Below are 21,501 nucleotides of genomic sequence, written 5' to 3'. Positions count from 1 at the left end.
AGCAAAATCTGAGTTGCCAATCAGTGAGTGATCTTAAAATTTATTATCCCTTTCCCATTTGGGGGTTTTATTTTTAAGGGAGGATGTCACGAGTCATTAGGTCTCTTAACTTTGGTCATTCTTGCTCCATTTTCAGCTCCCCTGACGATCTGTACATCCTTCCAGTCCCTCGCTGAAATGCATTTTTCATTTCAGCAAACACACAGTTGCCTTGAATAAACACACAGTGCGCTCCTTTTCAGGGTTCTTTTCATATTTTGATAACACTTTGCAGATTATTCTTTTATTTCCTCTTTGTAGCATGTCATGGACTTGCAAGACTTTCATATTTACTTATTTGTATTTATCCTCTCTCCAGATTACTACCCCTTTGAGCCTTTGAAACCTTGCGTTCCCTTTCTCTATACATCCAACGGTAAACCAACTGGGAACTTTTGTGCCAACACACGTAGACAAGACAAGACAAGAGTTCAAAGACGCTGTCGAAATAGGTGTATTTTTAAACATACAGTTGTTTAAAAGAACCGTGGAGAGTTTGTACTTTTGCAAAATGCATTTTCTTTCATGGTAGGGAATCCATATTTGATTATTTCAAAATTCTCACTTTTGTTTAGGTGCATCAGGAATGCACACACACACACACACACGGATCAGCAATATGTGTGTATGCATTTTTTTTTTTTTTTTTTTTTTTTAGTGGCAAAAAATCAAATTGGGCTCCGCAAAGAGGAGAAAAGGATGGAATCAAATTTGGGGTCTTGTAGCTATCACACTCTGTTTAATTGCCAGTCTTAACGGGATGAGCACTGGAACATGTCCGGGCAGATTCAGGCAGCTGGTGAAAACTCATGAATCCTCCGCAGCACAGAAGGTAACATTTCCCTACAGTTTGTGCTCTCTCAAGGTTGTCGTATTATACGTGTGCTATTTTCACTGCGAGAACACACAGAGAGAGGGGCAGAAAGCATGTGTGTGTGTCATTACAGTAACTCCCACTTACATGGCTTTGGGCAACACAACTAGATTCCAAGGTCAGTGGTCATGTCTGCTTCTCCACTGGATGTGTTCGCTGTAGACTTGGTGGCCCAGGTGGGGATGGTGCCCTCCCTTACTCAGCCTGTACCTTCAGCCGTGTGGCCTGGCTCCCTGCATTCCGACTTACTGCAAAGTCTTCAGTTTTGACCCACAGTCAGCAGGTTGAGGTGGTGCTGGTACTTTATAGAAAACCCTTTTTTCTCAAAGCCACTCGGTGATACCATCAACGTGGCTTCCGCAATTTTCCCAATTCTGAGAATATAAATATTGGGGGGAAAAAAAACAAAGAATCACATAAAAAATGTTGGCTGATATTTTAATAAGGCTGGTCGTATTTTGAAAAGCATCTTTGTGGCATATCTTGACATTGCTGTAAACTCAACTGAAGCTTGGTTATAAGCTCTTTGTTACCAAAATATGTCTGTCCATGTAAAATCTTTAAGAATGTAAACTTTGGAGCAATTCTATCTATCCTTTCATTCAGTAATTGATAAACTCGAGACATATTATCCAATCACATCCCAGCTACTGAGGAAACGTGCAGTGTATTTTCCCCATGCCTCAAAATAAAATATTAATTCAGGGGGTTCTAAACTTAAATCTTCTATGGGAAGAAGCCTGGAGTAGTAATGTGCTCACAATTTTTTGGTCAGCGTCTCTTTTCAACGTGGCTGGCATTTCCTCCACTGTACAGGGCACACTGAAATGAACCTACTCTGGAAAGAAGGTGCACATGGATGTGTACCTCTGTTTAAGCCCATTTGACAAATCTTTGGGGCAAAGAGAAAGTTCTAGTGTGAGGAAGTATCTTAGCATATTCTATAACTACATTTTGTGAAAGCTACAGTTTTAGGGTAAACACAAGTTCTATGATTTTCCCTCTCCGGACTGCAGATTCTAACACGGTCCCCTGATGGTTTGGAGGCTGTGTCACAGTGAAGGTCATGAAGTGTCAAAAATGGGGCCCCTTGGTACTCTGTGGTGGAGCTGTCCCCCCAACTGTACAAAGAACCCCACGCATCAGGGGATCAGCAAATCAGCCACCACCAGGGACAGACTCTCTGCCAAGTGCCTACCTCTGTGCACACGCCCCCCTTCCCTGCACAGAAAGGTGTCCACACCACCCAACTCCCACCCGCTCTTGGCCTCGGTAAGCCATTCTCCAAAAAGAAATGCATCACCGCCGAGTTCTTACAAACTTACAATTACCCTTAACTCCTTTAATTTCCTTCTTCTTCTACTTAAACTTTAATTTCAGGTATCTTCTACATAACACAGAAGTCACGTTCCAGGTAGAATTAAAAGAAAATTAACTGGGGGTATAGGATGGAAGATTTTTTTGCCTTATATTCCATCTTAATAACTCAGAGTCAACCTGAATAATAGGAATATTATTAATCCATCTTCACTTTCTACTTTAAGTCACAACTTACATTTTGGTTCTAATTGGTGTTATTTTAATTGCGGTAATGAATATTCCACGTTTCATTATGAGGGCAGCATGTACAAAATGGTGCTGGGAAAGTTCTTTTGGATCTCTGCGGTTCATTTCAGTTTTGAGTATTAACTGCATGTTTCATCTTTTAATGAATATATAAGTGTTGAATTCCTTTCTCAGAGAGAAACTATGGTTAGATTACTGTGTCAAATTATTATATTTCACTCCATCTCCAGTGGGGGGAAGGGAGAAGCCTGAGGTGGATATGTGTGTGTTTTTTTTTCTCGAGCAATGTTAGTTTCAGACATGTGAGGAGCCCAAAGGTTAAAGTGGATTAAAATGCTGCCTGCCATGAACTTTAGAAATTGAAATAAATATGGTCGGTAAAAGATGATCTTTGTTTTGATTACACGGAAATGCCTTTGTGATCCTTTTCTTTCAGGCGAAATAAACATCTTTGGAATAAGCGCAGTAAATATGTTTCTAAGCACGGTGTATTGTGATTGTAATTAGCTCGTCCCCCTTTATGAAGTGGCAGGCATCAGTTTGTATCTAATTACCTCTGAGCAGTTTGCTGCTTTCCTATTTTGGTGAAAAGTCTCACAATACATCTTTACAGCCATAAAGACACTCATTTGCTTATACTGAGGGCTTTATAGGCACCTTGCTCTCTTTTTTATTTGAGGGGAAAAATTAAAGGTGAGCACCTTTACGGATCTCCCTTTAAGCCCAGCAAATCTGTGCACACTGAAGAATCAATGGCCGATAGGCTGGCTGATATTCCGTAATAAATTCTTGCGTTTATAGACTTTTCCTTGACTAGGTAGCTATAATGCCACAGAAATTGATTATTTGTGATGTTCTTATCACTGCTTAAAATATCTAATTACTTTTCCGGCACAGATTTGGATTTGGCTTGCTGGATGCCTGGTGACTAATGAAGGAAGCCCCTTCGCTGGACAGACTGTCCCGGGGCACAAGGTGGTGTCGATAGCAAATCTGATCGGAATGAATTATGTCAGAGTTGACTTCTATGGAATTTAAGATCTCAGAAATGAAGATGCAGCTGAGTTTTCTGTGCTTTCAACGTCTCTTTTAATAAGTCTTCACAGCCTATAGAAAGTGCATATTGCTTTACTTAAAACATCAGGACATTTATAAATCTATCTTCTATAGATATATCCTATAAATTTTCTTCTTATTAACCGATGGGGACATGTGACTTGGAATTCTACAGATAATCTTCAATGCCTAATATATAGGTTAATACAACTAAAAACTAAATTAAAATAAAAAACAAAATAGATGCAAAAGACTAATCTTCCAGGAAAAAAAAAAACACCCACAATTAATAGAGCAATGATCTCCTAGTAGCTATACTTAATTCTATGCATGCAGTTATCAAATTTAACCGTTCTGGATATACTTGGTCTCCTGATTAAATAAAGATATATCAATTCAATACCAAGTATTGTTTCAAAATAGTTTGGTGCCTGTACACAATCTTCTTAGAACAGCATACACTAAATATGTATTGGACACATCTAAATTCTAAACCGATGGCCAAACAATAGGTACTTTGACTTTCAGTCATAACTTTGACTTATAATGCCCTAACAATTTTGGGTTAGTCAAAAAAACTGCACTTCTGTCCTAATTGGAAATAGCCCCTTTGATCTCTCAGCTTGTGCACATCCGCCTTTGGTAAACTCAGGTGGAAATTTTGTTCTTGCTAAAAACTACATAGACCAATTCCTTAGGTGAGCTTTCCTAAAATGCTGCACTGTGTCTCAGGCTCGGCCAGTTTTGCCCTAAAGAAAAGGTCAAATCTGCCGGCATCTGCATCCGTAAGTCTCTTTTGCATTTAATTTAAAGGTATTGAATAAAGGAGCTTAATAATGATCACATGACATATTATGCTATCTCGTAATTATCTGCTAAGGTAACTGTCTCCAGACCACATCGCAAGCCCTTCAAGAACAGGAATTCTGTCTTATTTATCTTAATATCAGTAAAGTTGAAATAAGAATCTCATGTGATGATGCTGAGTCTGACTTTGAGGGATGTGTGCGTGGGTGCACAAGCGTGTGCTGGCTCACTACTAGTCTGGTCCGTACCAGGAACAGAACAGGAGAGTGTTCATTACACTAGACATTGCATCAACAAGATGAAACTACAATAAATTGAGAATGAATAATTTTAAGAGCTAAATATAATTTTCGAACAGCCCCATGAAAATGAACATCATTTGTTAAAAATACGCTTCACCTCTGGAAGAAAATAGTTCAAGGCTTCACTCCAGCACCTTCCAACCCTGTGATCCAGGGAAAGCTACTCATCCTTTCCAATCTTCTGTTTTCTCCTCCTAAGTGAGGAAAACAAAATTCTCCTCGGATTTGAATGTAAAGACTCAATGAGATTCATCATGGACAGTTCTTAGGAGATTATAAACTCATATATGACTTAATTTTTTTTCTCCTCTCCTGATTTCTGATGATTGCAATCCCTGATTTATATGCTGAGAAATCAGGAGCACTGGACTTCATTAAAGGTTTCATTTGAATTGGCAATAAATTTTCAGTCTTTTGTATTTTTCAATTGTTGGTTTTAATTACTCTTCCAGGATTATTTTTTGTTTGCCTGGCTTTCATTCCCCATCATCTGTTATTTCATCTCTATAGTAAAATATCCTAAATCTTAGCATCTGGTAACAACCCAGAAACCTGGGTATTTTTTATGACACAAAATACAACATATTTTTGTTCATCACACATCTTCATATCATTTAGGAGTATGTAATTTTGATTTTTACCTCATATCATTTTAAATTTTTAATTTTTTTCCAGAATCTTTCTTTATGGTGTCAGTTCCAACATCTGATAAGTTGCTTATAAAAAGTATGAGGCACCACCAAATTTTTGTTTGGTTTTCAGAAATCTTTGAGGAGCACTGGAATCTTTGTCTTCCTAGAACAGTGCCTGCCTGACACATAATTGGCACTCAGTAAACTTTACGTGTGGAACAAAAGCTGGATGAATGTAAGGGCATTTAAAAAATTAAATAAAATCATCTGTTAATTTATTATGAAATTCATATTTTCAGCATGTAACCATGAGCAAAGCTTAAATCTCAAGTGACCAAATTTCACAGAAAAGTTAAAAAGGAGCCCAGTGTCAATTCATTTGGATATATAAAAAGCCCTTATGTAATTATAACTGTATACTGGTGTAGACCACAAAATTAATGGAAATTATGATGCATTATCTATCTACACATTGCCTAAGAAGAACAGCAAAGAGCTACATGAGCTCAGTGCTTTAGAAATATTACTCATTTAATCCATGGTATAGCCCTGATTTCACGGTCCCATTGCACCGGTAAGAAAACAGAGACAGAGAGATCCAGTAACCTGTCCAAGGAAGAAGTGGGACCAGGCTTTGAAACCTGCAGTCAGGCTCCATATGTATGCAATACAGTATGATACCTCGCAGCCAGATAGTTGTAACAGCAATAAGTTTTTGAGCTTATTTTCCTGTCTTCACTGCACGAGACTACATATGTATAGGCCACACCTGTATGTGTTTTGTGGGCTTATTCATCCAATCTTAAGAGTAAAAGTTGAGAATACTAACCCATTCACAGGCCTCATTTGCCTCCCTTAAGCTCTTCATCCCTCCATCTTTGTTATTTTGGTTATTCTGCCCACATAAGACCCTCTCAGCATCGTCTTCTCTTCTAATGCTGCCATCAGCAGTGCCAGATACCTGCCCCAAAGTACTGTCTCCTTTGCAATGTACCCCAAAATACACAACTACACTATGTAAGTGTAGCAGGTGGAGCACTGCTATTCTTTCTCCTATGTCTCTAAAATAACTTAATATTTGTCACTGAGATTTTTTCCATAGACTTCATTAACCCATTTCTTCACTTCTATTGGGAAAGGGGATGTTTCAAAATTAACAAAATTACACATTAGGTTGTCTTGCTCTTGAAAACCTTGTCAAAAAACTGAGGTTATATTTAATGAGCCCTGTAAACTACATTGATGTGTTTCAGGAAATGAAATACCATCCTTATTTTCATAACTTTAATTAAAATAAAACTATATATAGTGTATCATGATGCTTATCTTCTGACTCTACCAGATGAAAGTGACAAAGCAGATTACCAGAACAACCCTTCAGTGCCACCTCAAGTTTTTTTGGCTCCTCCATCCATCCACCCTTTCCTTTCAAAGAATTTTGTCCTTTGCATAATTAGTCCACATTCTTCCAATATAGAAATTATTTACTTAAGATTTAAACTATGTCTAAAAACATTCTGTTTGAAACTTAGGCTTTTCAACAAGGCAGTACTATCATTGGAAACCAGGAGTTGTCCTTTCTTCCCACTGGCAACTGGGAGGAACAATTGTCCAGGAGTTTGTGCAGAAAGAATCCTGATTGTTTTGCAGCTAGAAGAAAACAGAAAAGTGTGATTTGGGCAATGTTTACCCCCATCTGAACCAGGAAAATGTATTTTCCCTGTTCTCCCCCAACTGAAGGGCAAAACTGAGCCTCATGCTTTCATTCTACCTTTACTGAACATCTGCGTACCAGAAACTGCTGGGCAGAGTCTGCATGGGAAGGAAGATGTGTGCACATATAAACAAGGTTTAAAATAAGAAGGATTACTCTAAGAGCAAATGCAGAAGGCTATTGGAGCCTGAGTGAGAGAGCTGTTCACACTGCCCATGAACCTTCTGGAAAGGTTTCTTGCAAGAAGTCTACATGACACTTTCCCGTTGACAGAAAGGTAGGAAGACATGACAGCAATAAAAAAAATTTTTTAAAGTATGTGAAAGGTATGGAGGAATAAATATCCTGGAGTATTCAGTGAAGAGGAAGAAGTTTGATACAGCTGGAAGCTTGAAAACATGGGGAGGAAGAAGCAAATAAGATGCTTTAAAGACATCTACAGGTAAAGCCATTTATTTGTTCAAGCAACAAATACTTATTGAGCACATCCTAGAGCCAGGCACATGATAGAGATCTAGCAGTGAACAAGCAGACTTCACTCTGGCCCTCAGGGGAACCTGAAGTCTAGTGCGCGAATCAGGCTTTGAAGGAACCACTGACCAGAGAGCTGAATTGTGAACAGCATTGCCATGCCCTGTTACTTTAAGGTATCATAGTACAGGAAAAGTCAAACCTCAAATTTTCCAAACCAAAAAAGTTGGCACAACCCAGCTTGGCAAATTTTTACTGTGTTATGTCTTCTCATGTGTAGAATTTTTTTGCCATTTGACAATAGCAACATCAAAAACAGTAAAATACCAAAAATCCATGTAATAAGAATTGCTTGTCACCTAAATGGAGAAAGATGCAAAAGTTTATTGCATGGCTTCAAAAGAAATATCGTCACCATCATCATCATCTCCAACATCACCATCATCACTGTTATCATCATCATCATCATCATCATCATCATCATCATCATCAAGAATCCTGGTTAGTACTAGTATTTTCAGTGTGAACCTTGTTTCAGGTGCTCCGCTGAGAGTTTTGTTTTTCCTCTCATTAATCCTCAAGAGAAATGTTTTAGTAGTTGCAGTATTCCTCTCTCTGTTACAGAAGAAGAAACTGAGAATCAGAGATGAAAGAAAAATACCCATATTTTTGGAGATTACTAGACACTGACTCTGAGTGAATGTCAATTCCTGGGGAACAAGAACACCACTGTGGTCCACCAGTCAAGTGACAAGTTAGAAAGATAAGTTTTGAGATCTGTGAACCCATCCTGTGGTTGGTACCTCCTTCCTAAGCTAGATAAGATGTGGTTGGAAATTGAGCCATAGCATGAGGAAGGCCAAGTGGAAATCTTTGGGACTGTATTCCCATACCATTATCTTCACACAAAATAGTAAACCAAAAGCAATACCACACATCACAGGTGGAATCATGGAGTTAAGATTCACCACCGAAGACCTGAAAAGATTCAGGACAATTCATTCACATCCCAAGCCTACTGAACTCAACCATTTAGTGTATGTAAAAGTAAAGTGGGTCTTGCAAAATGTTGGATTTTCAAAAACTTTGTTAGATTGTGATATTAAAGACTCTGCTGTTCCTAAAGTAATCTCATTATTGAAACAAATCAACAGATCCTGGTACCCAGTACTGATAGTTCACTTATCAGTCTGATGAACTTCTTTTATGTCCCACTAACCAAAATTCACTACAAATAATTTGCCTTCACCTGGAAAAAGTACACAGCATCCTCTTATCTGACTCTGTCACAATTGATTCCACAGAGACATTAACCATCTCGCATTGATTAAGGCAGAAGTTGATAACAGGTACCCTAGATTTCTTGGTGAGACACAGGAACACCAGGATAGGAGATAAAAATTCAAAGACTTGGCCCTACATCAGAAGTTCAGCAGTTCCAGTTGTCTGGAACATACTAGGAAATCCTCTTCAAAGTGCAAGTAATATACTACATCATAAACCACTACAACTGAGAAAGTGACTTCTTTGAACTTTGGAGGTAATATATACTACATTCGCTGGTGTTGCTTCCATCCATTTATCAAAAAAACAAAGGGGAACCACACTTTAGGGAGGCCCAGGACTAGAGAAGGCTTTCCAGAGGGCCCTGGTAACTGCAAACATTCAGACCTTGAGATGCAGAAGATCCAGTTGTGTTCAAAGCATCTGTGGCAGGGTCGGATACTGTACCGACCCAAATTAAGACAATAATAATCCAAACTCATAAGACTCTGAAGCAAAGTTATGTTCCCAACAATATAATTATTCCCCTTCTGAGAAACAGACCTTGGGTTACTGCTGGATCCTGGTAGACTGAATCCTTGACTATGGGACAATGAGTAACCATGTGTCCTTAGCTGACCATCAGAACTGGGTGTTATCTGAGTCACCAAGCCATGAAGTTGGATGTACCCAGCACTCAAGCATGTCAAGTTCAAGTCCCATGGGGAGTTCTTTATGGAAAGTTGCTTTAAAAATTAAAAAAATGGAGCCTGATTTATGGACTGTCTTACATGATAATACTGGTAACAGTCATGAGTAGACTTTAAACACATCACATCAGCACTCCCTGAAAGTCAATGGAAAAAAGAAACCCCCCTTTTTCAGCAGAACCTCAAGTGGTGCATCTGGTTGGTTTGTTTCTGTCTTATTTTGTCTTGTTTTTTCCTTTGTCTAAAAAGAGAAGCAGAGGTACAGATCTGCACTAATCACAGGACATAGGTAATGGTTTAGCTGTATGGCAAAAAGTTCAGAAAAACCAGAAGCAAAGGATTAGTAACAAGATGGTTTGGAGGACAGGTATATGAATGAATATGCTAGAATGGTCTCAAGGTGGGATGTGAATGCTCACCAAAAGGTCTCTTTGTGGAATAAGTTCTCAACAATCAGAGGAACAAGACAGGATTCTCTGGACATCTGTCAGCCTCATTCTCCAATTACCCAAATGCTTTCTTAATGGACTCATGAATTAAGTATCTAGGGTAGCAAAAATGGGTGCCATCATGGATTTCTGGTCTAGCTGGTAAGTCTCATAAGTCAAAGTGCAGCCAGCCACCAGGTAGCAGATTAGTTATAACTGAACCCCTTTCCAAGTGGCAGGTGCCTCGGTGGCCTCTCTGGCATGGAAACATCTGGAAATGAAGGTTTTCTTTGCTTCTCACCTTCCTTCTACCAACTACTCCCAGGAATTATTGAAGGCAATATTGACATAGTATCCAATTCATCGCTTCTGACTAAGGAACTGATTTTATAGCAAAGAAAGTGAGAAGATAGGATGGCACTCAAAGGATTCACCAAGTTTACCATGTCTTATATTCCCAGAAGCAGCTGGCCTTAAAGAACACCAGAATAGCCCACCGAAGCCTGGGTTGTGGCATCAACTGAGAAACAATGACCTTGTTTGTATACAGTTGCAGTACATGCTCTGAACCAGCAACCAACACGCAGTGCTTTGTCTTTCTTGCTGGGAAATGTCAGTCCAGCATGCAAGGGAAGGGAGTAAGGCTCACGTTTTTCACTTTTCCACTTAATAATGCACCTTCAACAGGATAGGGAATATAGTCAAGGACCTATAATAGTGTCGCATGGTGACAGATGGTAGCAACACTTGTGGTGAGCATGGCATGACACATAGAGTTGTTGTCAGATGTACACCTGGGACAGATGTAACATCCTAGGTCAACTATACTCAAATTAAAAACAAAACAAAACAAAATCACACCCTCATAATTATCTGTTTCCTGGGCCTGCATCTATGGGCTGCCTCTCCACAACTCCAAGGACACCTGTTGACCATTGTCGGTTAACATGATGAGACATCCTTTCGACAGCATAGATGTTAGCGAAGGCAGTTAGGACTTATGTCCAGCAGCCTCCTAATTCAGCAACTTCCCACCACAGCATGGGCTGCTTTCTTAATCACGGCACAGGTAACAAGATTCCAAGGCTTAGTTGTCTCCCTATAGGCTCAATCTAGGAATGGATCCTCCAGGCCTCCAATGATTCTAAGCACCAAATAACTGGTAATAAATTCCTTTTTGTTTAAACTAGCTAGGTAGGTTTTGGTTGTTTGGTCAGAAACTGGTCAAGCAGTAGAAGTGCATTTTGGTAACATGTCAAGTACCCCTTGAATATCTGTGCTCTGCGTCACAGAACTCTCTCCTAAGGGAATGATCTGAAGAAAATAAATGGACAAGAGAGCAAAAATATCTTTTCCAACTGGGAAATGTTGACATTAACCCCAATCTCTAATAAATTATATGATTGATAAATGAACATGAGCAATCTACATAATCAAAATCATCCCAGAATTTGGAAATAATGGTTTATTCCAAGAACCTATTATTTTCTCTACTAAGGAACCCAATGTAGAACTTGCACTGACATTTTTTTACTGCCTTTATAAAAATCTATAGGTAGCTAACTGTTAAGGCATGTGTGATCTTTGATAAAATATTCTTTTATCTTTTCAAATTAAAGTTGTATAGAAGTTTCAATATCTTGCCTTAAATTGGTGAACTATTCTTTCTAGGATTCAAGTATTGTGGTATTTTAAAAAATAGATCCAATTTTGATACTTAGACTTCAGGTCAAAATGGACTAAAAGCCCCACTACCATAATCCATGGATTTACTTACATACTGTTTGACTAGCAGTGCAAATATGAATGAATACAGTAGTCTCATCTATAAGAACCAAATACTTTAATTATATTAAGTATACAGTTACTGTATATACAGTATATACAATTAGCAAAGATGTATACTATTTTAATTAATACCTTGAATATATTCAGTGGATTGAATGTGACTTCATAACTGTACTATGATTGTATTAAAATATTTCTGGAATAAAAAAAAATCATCCCAGAAATTTCAGGATGATAGTCTACCTTTCAATAGAGAAGAAAAATCTCCTAGAATTTAGAGTGAATATATGTGTCTCAAAGAAAACACAATCCCAGGATACATGTAGCTTAGTATTCAACTTCCCATAGATGCTTATTGGTTTGTTTGTTTGTTTGTTTGTTTATGTAGTTGGGGAAAAGGGGAAGGAATAAGGAATAGTAGAAAAGACTCTAAAGTGCTTTGTATATTTTGGTAGATTTCCCATTAAGGAGTAATATATGCATTTTTTATCATTTAAATGATCAGAATAAAGTCCTAGTGCACATTTTGGTCATCATTTACCTCATAGCTGTTTATTGAATGCTAAGAAGACCAAGATGAAAAAGACACAAGCCTGCCCTTCAGAAGTTTCGAATGAGTAGGAGGGACTGGACTTGATGATTAATTTCAAAAGTTGGTCCTTGTTACACTGGTGCTCCCTCTTGACTGTCACCCTTTCTTGCTCCTTCCACACATCATGAGGGAGCAGCTAGTGACATCAGAAGTTGGTCACAGTTCAACTCTAATGTATGACAAGTGTCTTCGATCACTTCCTTCTGCTATTTTAGGCAGGTTGTCACATAAGAACTTTAAAATATTTTCCAGATCTTTATTCTTTCTTTTTAGAATTATGGATTTTATTTCTAACACACTAGCTGCCACCTTATCTAACGTCAAACGCTGGCTTCCTTGGCACAGAGCAAATGCTGGTGCAGTCGGCAGCACATCATTGCCAGGTTGTCGTGCCTTGGCCTGAGTAAGTTCCCTTCAAGTGATTGACACCTCCCCTGTTGTATTCCATGGCACACATTCTCGACTTCCTGCCATGCCTGGAGCTGAGCCAAGAGACGCTGAAATCCGCGGATGTGTTTGATGGATAGAGGACCACTATAAATAAGCCTTCCTTTGCCCGATTGCCATGTTCAGGTATTAAAAACTTCCTGAGCCTGATGTCTCTAGTCATTGCTTCACAAATTTTTATGAGATGGAGAAAAGAGCAATGTCATCGACTGTGCTTTTGGGTTTTTAAAAATCAACACTCAACTGCTGGGATGTATCAGGAAATTCACTAGTGCAACTCTCCACATACTGCCCATAGGAATTTGGGTGCTGCGTGAAATAAAAGTATTTCCTTTACAGTCAGAGCTCCCTTTTTAAAAACCAACCAGTATTTATTTTTCACATAGCCTAAGTCCTACCACATCCAAGACAAGATCCTGATACTCAAAAGCACTCTAGCAGCATGGAGAGGAGGAAGAGATAAATTCAAACAGTGTATATAATCATTACATTCTAGGCTAGCAGAGCTTAAGGTAGGCATGAACAAAGATAGAGATGAAGAGATAGGGAAAGAGATTGAGAAATCAATAGAGATTGGAGGGAAGGGAAAGATAGATAAGATGGAGATGGGCAAAGAGAAGATGAAAGATGTCCCAGGTAGAAGGGGGCAGCAACCCTAAGAGGAGCCCACGCTGAGAGCGAACGACTTTGAAAAGTTTCTTCAAACCATTTGTCATCCGCATGCATTATACAAAAACCAGCCAGGGTGCTGTAATGATGCCTGTCCTTGGGTTCTATCTTACATTTATCCAAATTAATCCTCTGTATGACCCTAGCAAGTTAGCATGATTAAGAGACGAAGACACTGAAGCTCAGAGATCATAAGCAGGTTGGACAAGGTCAATAACCAAAAAGGCTACCATTATAACCAAAATCCAGATTGGTCTGGTTCCAAATCCTGTGCTCTTTCCCCCTCTCCCTACTGCCTCACCAACAGCAGCCTAACTTCCCATGCCATAAAATCCACATGCAGGAGGAATCCCTTTCAGCTGAGAGGTGAAATCAGATCCATCCTAATTCCTAGAATGGCCCAGTTCTGCCCACATGGTGGAACCCTGCTCACCATCCAGGTTGTCTGAAGGCAAAACTTGTAGGCAGCACATGTGCGGATGAGGGAGCTGATTGGTTTCTAGGCCTGTTCCCTGAGGGCACGCTGGAGAAGTTGGGGTCACAATAGCCCTACACCAGCCTTCAGAGACACCTCCTTTCTGCCCTGGAAGAATCACTCTTACCGGATTTCCCCAGGGCCCTTAAGGAAGGAAAGAAACTCATTAATTATCATCACTATGGTGAATACTGTTATAGCAGGTGCTGGACCCTCGGCCACCACTCTGAAAACTAATGGTGTCTGCTTAGAAATTCTGCAAATCCAGGGGAGCCTTGTCTCTCACCACACAGACATCAGGAGGGAAAATATTATTGCACAGAAGAGATAATGGCATATTCAGTCATTCCATCGAAAGTGAGCTCAAGTCCCTGCCAAAAAAAAAAAAAAATCTGCAAAAGGAGAAGACTAAGATAAATTGATGAGTTTTTTGCTTTTAGCTAGCATGGCTATATGACTTGTCCAAACATGGACGTTTCTAACAGTGAAGAGGAGTGTCATTAATAAATATACTGCAATTACAGGTGGAAAATCATCTTCCTTCTACTTCTCAGATGCCCTGTGAAAACTAGATTTTAAAAAAAAACTGTATTACTTTTTCCTCTAATAACTGCTATTAAATGCATTATTTGTGACCTTGAAAAGAGGTAGGGTTTGGCTAAAGAAAAGCAGAGAGGATGATATATCAGCCAGATACACAATCAAGCTGAAGTAATAGTTGATGTATAATTACGTATGACATGTTGAAACAGTAGTAACCCTAACAAGTGCTAAGGATATTTGTACACACAAAATGATCAATAGTATCATACAAAGGAGTATAATTTTGCCCATAGTGCTTTACAAAAAAAAAACCTGTTTTCTTAGAGAATAGTAATGGCTATACTTCTGAGTTGTCATTATTTGAAAACAATTCAGCAAGGGGTTTTAATTCTATCAGTTAGCTATTGCTCCATAACAAACTTCCCCAAAACACAAACATCATCTCACAGTTTCTAAGTGTCAGAAAGCCAGGGTTGATTTAGTGTGTGGTGTGGGGAGGGGGAAGGGGCAGGTTCTGGTCCAGGCGGTCCCATGAAGTGCAGTTGCTCCATCAGCTGGGGCTACAGTCATCTGAAGGCTTGACTGGGGATGAAGGACCTTCTTCCATGCCCACATGTGGCTGTTGGTGGTAGACTGTATTTCTTTCTTGTCTGTTCTTAACACCCAGCCTTCTTTATCGGACTGTTCGCAATACGGCAGCTGATTTCCCCCAGATCCACAATCCAAGAAAAATAAACAACCAAAATTGAAAGCACAGTGTCGTTTAGAAACTAATTTCAGAACTGACTGATGTCACTTCTGCTGTATTCTGTTGTTCACATAGAACAACCTTGACACCAGTCTTCTGCAAGTGTGTGAGTATGGCTACATAGGGATCGTGGGAGGCAATCTTAGGAGCCTGACTAGCACACCAACTTTTCACTTCACTATTTTTTAATTACTATCTGATGTCACAATTATTTCATAAATATAAGTGAAATTTTAATTCTAAAATTCTAAGGATACATAATATTGGTACATAGGCAATATTTTAACTTAAATTCATATGACCGTATGACAAACATACTACATTCTCCTTATATTTTTTTAAAGATTTATTTCTTTATTTATGATAGACACACACAGAGAGAGAGAGAGAGAGAGAGAGGCAGGCAGAGACACAGGCAGAGGGAGAAGCAGGCTCCATGACAGGACCCCGACATGGGACTCGATCCTGGGACCCCAGGATCACACCCTGGGCCAAAGGCAGGTGCCAAACCACCGAGCCACCCAAAGATTCCCTCTCCTTATATTTTTTAAGATTTTTTTTTTCATGAGAGACACACAGAGAGGCAGAGACATATAGGCAGAGGGAGAATCAGGCTTCCTGCAGGGATCCCATTGCAGGACTCAATATCACGACCCCAGGATCATGACTGAGCCAAAGGCAGATGCTTGATCACTAAGCCACCCAGGCATCCCCTACATTCTCCCTATTTTTTCTTATTCTGCCAACAAGAATTCTATTTTTGTTTGCTTTATGCACTATGGCCTATGCACTATGGCCCCAATGAGGACAGGTATTTCGTGTCTCATTTGACTGCTGTATAACCAGTGTTGACAACAGTGGGTAACATCAAGTAGGAGAGAGAAACTTTCCTTGAATAAATGAATGACAGACACTTTACCTTGGATTGGTGATTGGCAGCAGACCAAAGCTTGGGAACAACGACCTTGGGCCTCAATTCTAAAATTATTCTTTCTGCCCAAAAGGACAGAATGGGCCCAGTCCAATGCACACACTCTGCACCAAATCATGGAATCATAGGGCCCCTAGTTGGAGACAAGTGGCACAGGCAGAAAAACAAGACCTTGTAGATACAAGGTCTCAAGAGGCAGAAATTTGTCTATGACTTCAAAAGATCAACCTCCTGAGGAATAATATTCGGTCTTTAAATGGAACTTAGATCTATTATAGGTATAGACACTAAGAATAGCAGTCTTAAAGGGAAGAGTTTCCCATCATTAGCTGAATCCCCATGTCCTTTTAAGGGGTGGTGCCACTATGGCTAAGAGGTGGCTAAACCTTTACTCAGGGTCACAGAACCAGGTTCCAATCAAGGGCAATAGTTTCTCCTCCTGTTCTTCACTACTCTTCACTTTCTGGGATCACCTCTACCCATTCCCACCACCTCCAAGAAAGGAAGGCTCAGCCCAGGACATCTCTGGAGCTCCACAAAATATCTACCTTTCCCTCAGAGCGAAGCCTGAATTGAATGCCATGGAACTTTCTACCACCAGGACGAACCTGGAAGCCCCAGACCACCCAATTCCCAGAGGCTTGAACGTCTGAGTTCAGTAGTGACTTGGAGGTTTGTTTCTGAAAGATCCCTCCTCCCAAACGGAGGCAACCTGGTACATATGAGTTATAATGCAATCTTAAAAATGAGCTTAACATGGAGAAAAACCATTCAGCTCTTCTTAATTTGGACACAGCTTGGTTATGCAACAGGTGTGTTTCTTTAAATTAAAAAAAAAAGGAATCAATTTTAAGACATACACACACCAGCAATTTAAATTCACTAGAGAGTTAGCTATTTAGAGGAACCCTGTTGTAAATCCTTTCACAAACTGAAGAACATTTAAGTAATTACCCTCTAATTTATGTGCTCTGTAAGGTCAACTATTTAAATGTCTGACTTTCTTAATTCGAGGCACACCCGCGTTTATAGAACCTCTTTAAAACTCATTATGGCTGACAAACGTATTTTTCTTTCCGTTAGCAATAACAACAAAAAAACAATATTTTGGTGAAATAGGTAGAAGATATTTATTATCCTGGCAACTCTTATAACATTCACTTATTGCAAAAGGATTTCTGTTGAATTGATCTAGGCTTAATGTGATCTAGAATCAAACTGTCTTGTATTTAAGACCATTTTGTGAGCACATACATCTTAAATCCCTGTCATTTATCTTTAAGCTTTAAATTCCTGTAATTTGTTTTCCACCTAGTCATAATGTATTTGGTGTTTAACCATGATGTCTTTTCATTTCTCTGGAAACTTAACCAAAAAAAAAAAAAAAAGCTATATCAACTGGTATAAGTTCATAATAGGGATATGAGAAAGTATTTGAAATACTTGAAAAGGCTTGGAGTATTTGTAAACATCCTTAAAAACATTTCTTTAACCAATGAACTGCCTTTTATATGTCATGAAACCAAGATAAAAAGGCTCAATGAGAGTTGTGCTCCTTATTTGTGACAATGTAGACTTCTAAACCTGGTCTTCAGCTGGTGGAAGCGAGCCCCCACCGGGGAGGCCAGAACTTACACACCCCAAGGGAACAAAATCCTGGGTATCCCTGGGGGTCTGGGGAGCCCCTCACCCTTCAAAGTGAGCAGCTTGAAAACACAAAAGCAGGTAACGGAGGCAGACTGCTGAGGCCTGTGGGCAAGACCAGACGTACCCAGGAAATTTCAAATCTCCCTTGTGCCCTGGCCCAGGAGGAGCAGAGCCACCGGCCACCCCAGCAGGCAGGTCTTCACCTTCCAGGGCCCCGGGTCCCATGGAGTGTGGTGTGAATGGCTCCCCCTGGAGCAAAGTTTAGGAACAGCTTGTCCCTTAGGGGACCCGTGCCACCCCTCTGCCTCGCAGCTATCCATGCCCCCACCCACGTGTCCTGCACCCCCCCTTCGGATTCAGTGCCACGAGGAAGATTGTCCCCACCCGCGGTGCCCCTGGCCATACTCAGAATACAACGGTGGCAAACCCGGACAATGGAAGCTCTTAATGTCTACACTACCAGCAACGACTCGGAGCACACCAACGTCAGGACTGACTAGAGGATGTCGCCTTCCAGGGTGACCCCGGGGAGAGCAGAGGGACTGGAGCACGGGGCACCGTGGCTGGGTAACACGGGGCGACTCCTCCCTGGCGCCGTTCAAAGGCATGTACTTTAAACATCTGAATCGTGCAGGAAACTGGATTCAGACTGCCCAGAACTGTTGACGTCCGGGAACATCAGGGACCCTTCTAGGGTATATGGCAGCTTCCCGGGAGAGAGAGGAGCACGCTCGGGGCGTACACTGGTTCTTTTTTTCTCCATGTGATCATGATGTTGATGTTGATGATGGTACCGTCACCACCATCACCAGGCCATCATCGTCATCGTCATTGTCGTCACCTCCAGAGCCAACTTTTCTTTAGAGCTCGCCATACACCAGCAACATTCTGGGTACTTGACATAACTTCGTGGTGCCTTCACACCACCCTGTGAGCGCTACAACCTCAGATGCTCCCACCCCCACCCACTCCCAACCCAGCACAGCCGCAGGATCGCTCCCATGGGGGCTCCAAGTTCAGGTGCCACAGGGCATGGCTTCTGCTCCCTGCACCCCATAACCCCGGGTCCCGGGCTCCTCTGATGCCGCAGGTGGGCCCACAGAACCAGGCTCAGCACTCCCACACACGCACCCAGAAGTGCAAGGCTGCTGGCTCATCTGGCCCCAAAGGTGCGTGGATCTGAGGTGCATCTTCCAAGCCCCCAGGACCGAGCAGTCAGCCACCACCACGGCCTCCTCAGGGACCCGTCAGTACAGGCTCTCCCTGCCTCCAGACCTCTCTCCCCCAGCTCCCTATTTCTGTTCCCATAAACTGCTCACACCTGGGCCTTGTCTTTGGCCTCCACTTTAAGGCCATTGAGCTGGGATGCTTGGTACCAGGATGGTTCTAGTAAGCAGTTGCTCCAAATAAGGTATGGGAACAGGACCACTGGCCATCAGATGGCAAGAAGGATGCCATCGCTGGGGGGTGACTGAGGTGAGCTGATGACAGTCCCAGGGACCATTGCCTGAGACTGACTGGGAGGAGGGACGCAGGAGGTGGTGAAGCAGAGGTTAGCAGTAGTGTGGCACTTCAATGGGGCAGACCAATGGTGGCTGTAATTATTGCAGAGGGAGTTTTTTTCATTGCTTTGGAAATCTTAAAAAAAGAAAACATATGTCATTGTGCATTTGGCAAAACCGATAGAATGTACAACACAAAGAGTGAAGCCTGATGTAAACCATGGACTGTAATTATATAATTTTATTGGTATTGTTGAGAGTATGCATGTTGTGAGCCAATCAACACCGGCCCATCTCGTGGGAACGATGTGCCACACTAATGAAAATGTTGCTGACAGAGGGGGCAGATGTTGCTGTGGATAGAGGGGGTACAGGGGAACTCTCTATAGTCCCCGTTCCATTTATCCATAAACCTAAAATGGCCCTAAAAAAATGAAGTGTTAATTTTTTTAAAAAATGGGTATGAGAAAGTCCCAAATCAAATAATAAAACAACAGATTCTGAAGGTCAGCTCTTACCTCAAGATGGGCCTAAAAGCAAGTGACTTTTTATGGCAGCAGATTAGGAGGAAAAGCTGCAAGCAGACCTCTGAGAATCAGACTCACAGTCAAATTAAGGGTTGTGGGAACCCAGAGGAGATGCGAGTGCACAGCCAGGGCAGGTCTCCTGCGTCCAAGTCCGGGAAGGGGGCTCGGGGTTTGGCCTCTGGGCCTGAGAAACTTCTACACTGCCAGGAGCAATGTCCTTCTCCTTGCCAGAGGACGGCAGCCTTCGTCTTCCCCGTAGATCTGCAAAGATCTCATCCAAGGTGTCTTCCTCATACCACCACCATCTGGCTCAAACCCATCCCACACCAGGAGCGCACAGCACAGGCCCTGTGGTCACTTGTGCATGCTGCAAAGATATCATGAGGATATAAAGTCTTTACAACAGACAGACCTTAGTTATTTCCTGTGGAATAAAGGCCACTGTGGTAAGAAGAGCAGAGGACACCTCTGACACTACCCCCCCAACACACACACTCACGATCTAGGAGAACCAGAAACAATCCTGCTTCCAGAAGGAAGTGCAAAATCAGCACCACTGTCCAAGATGAAAGACGGCCAGGTGGTGGTTCCCACCATCTCCTCACTCAATCCACATTTCTGGGTCCTGCAAAAACCAGTTGGACTTGGCCTGTGCCCAGGGACTGCTGCAAATTCACCAACAACAGTTGCCATGCCACTGGTGGTGTCTTTCCTAGACAGATGGAGTCCCCAACATTGGAGCAACCTGCCACCCACGGTGGTGGCTGTCCCAACAAGTACATCCTCCGATTGGTCCTCCTCTGTCCCCGTAGATCACTCCCCCTGTCCTCCTTGCTATCCGGGATCCCATTCTCATATAAACACCTCAGACAGATCCTCTCGTTCACACTCGGCCTCTAAGAACATCCAGGCTAGGACCGTCTATCATTATTCCCATTTTGCAGGTGAAGGAACATTTGCAGCTTGACCAAGATCGCACAGTGAGTGAGCAGAGCTGAGCAGGGATGTGAGCCCAAGCAAGCGGACTCCAAAGCTATCCCCCTTCACTGCTACGATTAGTTAATCACAGGAGACAGGACAATTTGGAGGAACTGACTTAATTTCTGGAAACCCTTATTTCTGGAAACCCTTACCCATAGACCCGGAAATCCCGAATCAATTTTCTGAATAATCCGAGTCTAAAGTTGTCCATTCATCTAAAAATGTTCAGGTAATTAAGAAAAATTACTTCTTTTTGGCTTGAAGTATTCAAGCCATTGCCTCAATGCTCCTCTTTTCTCTGACTCTCAAGAAGCTGCCTTTTTCATCCCTGATCCTTTATCACCTTCTGTTTGACAATGATAAAGCTGTTAGAATGATGATAGAAGGCTAGGGTTTGCACCTAGCCTGGACAAAGCACCATTTGAAGAGGAGGAGAAAGTATTTGGAGCAAGTGGGCCTTCATGGAGAGCGCTAGGCTCCTGCTATGGCTATTGGTTGGTCTAAACCAAGTTTTGGGATCCAAGAATAAACTAGCTATTTTTTTCTTCATTGAATTCCTTTTGAAAGTTTCTTATAAGGAAAATTCTTACAGAACAAAAAGAAAAAAAGCAAAGCATCATTCTCATCTCAGAGAATAAAGAAATACAGTGGCAAATGTGTATGCTGATTGGCAACTTCCTCCTTGGTTCTATGAAACCAGCGTGTCCTCCTCCTTATATTCCTGGTTTCTTTTGCTCCCTACACTTTCTCTGGCCATCCCCCAAGTGTTAGTCTGCCCTGAGAATCTAG

The 21,501-nt window shown here is 41.3% G+C and overlaps 1 long non-coding RNA gene across 1 annotated transcript; it reads left to right on the top strand.

Annotated features, from left to right (window-relative positions):
• Positions 1 to 207: 207 nt before the first annotated feature.
• On the top strand, positions 208 to 3,860 carry LOC111097696. The gene is made up of 2 exons (XR_005365754.1): positions 208 to 871; positions 3,377 to 3,860. It is a non-coding gene; the product is annotated as an uncharacterized LOC111097696 (long non-coding RNA).
• Positions 3,861 to 21,501: the final 17,641 nt, after the last annotated feature.

The sequence above is a fragment of the Canis lupus genome, chromosome 10 (assembly GCF_011100685.1).
Source record: "Canis lupus familiaris isolate Mischka breed German Shepherd chromosome 10, alternate assembly UU_Cfam_GSD_1.0, whole genome shotgun sequence".
Taxonomy (NCBI): Eukaryota; Metazoa; Chordata; class Mammalia; order Carnivora; family Canidae; genus Canis; species Canis lupus.
The sequence above is the reverse complement of the archived record's forward strand: the minus strand, read 5'-3'. Positions and strand labels throughout refer to the sequence as shown.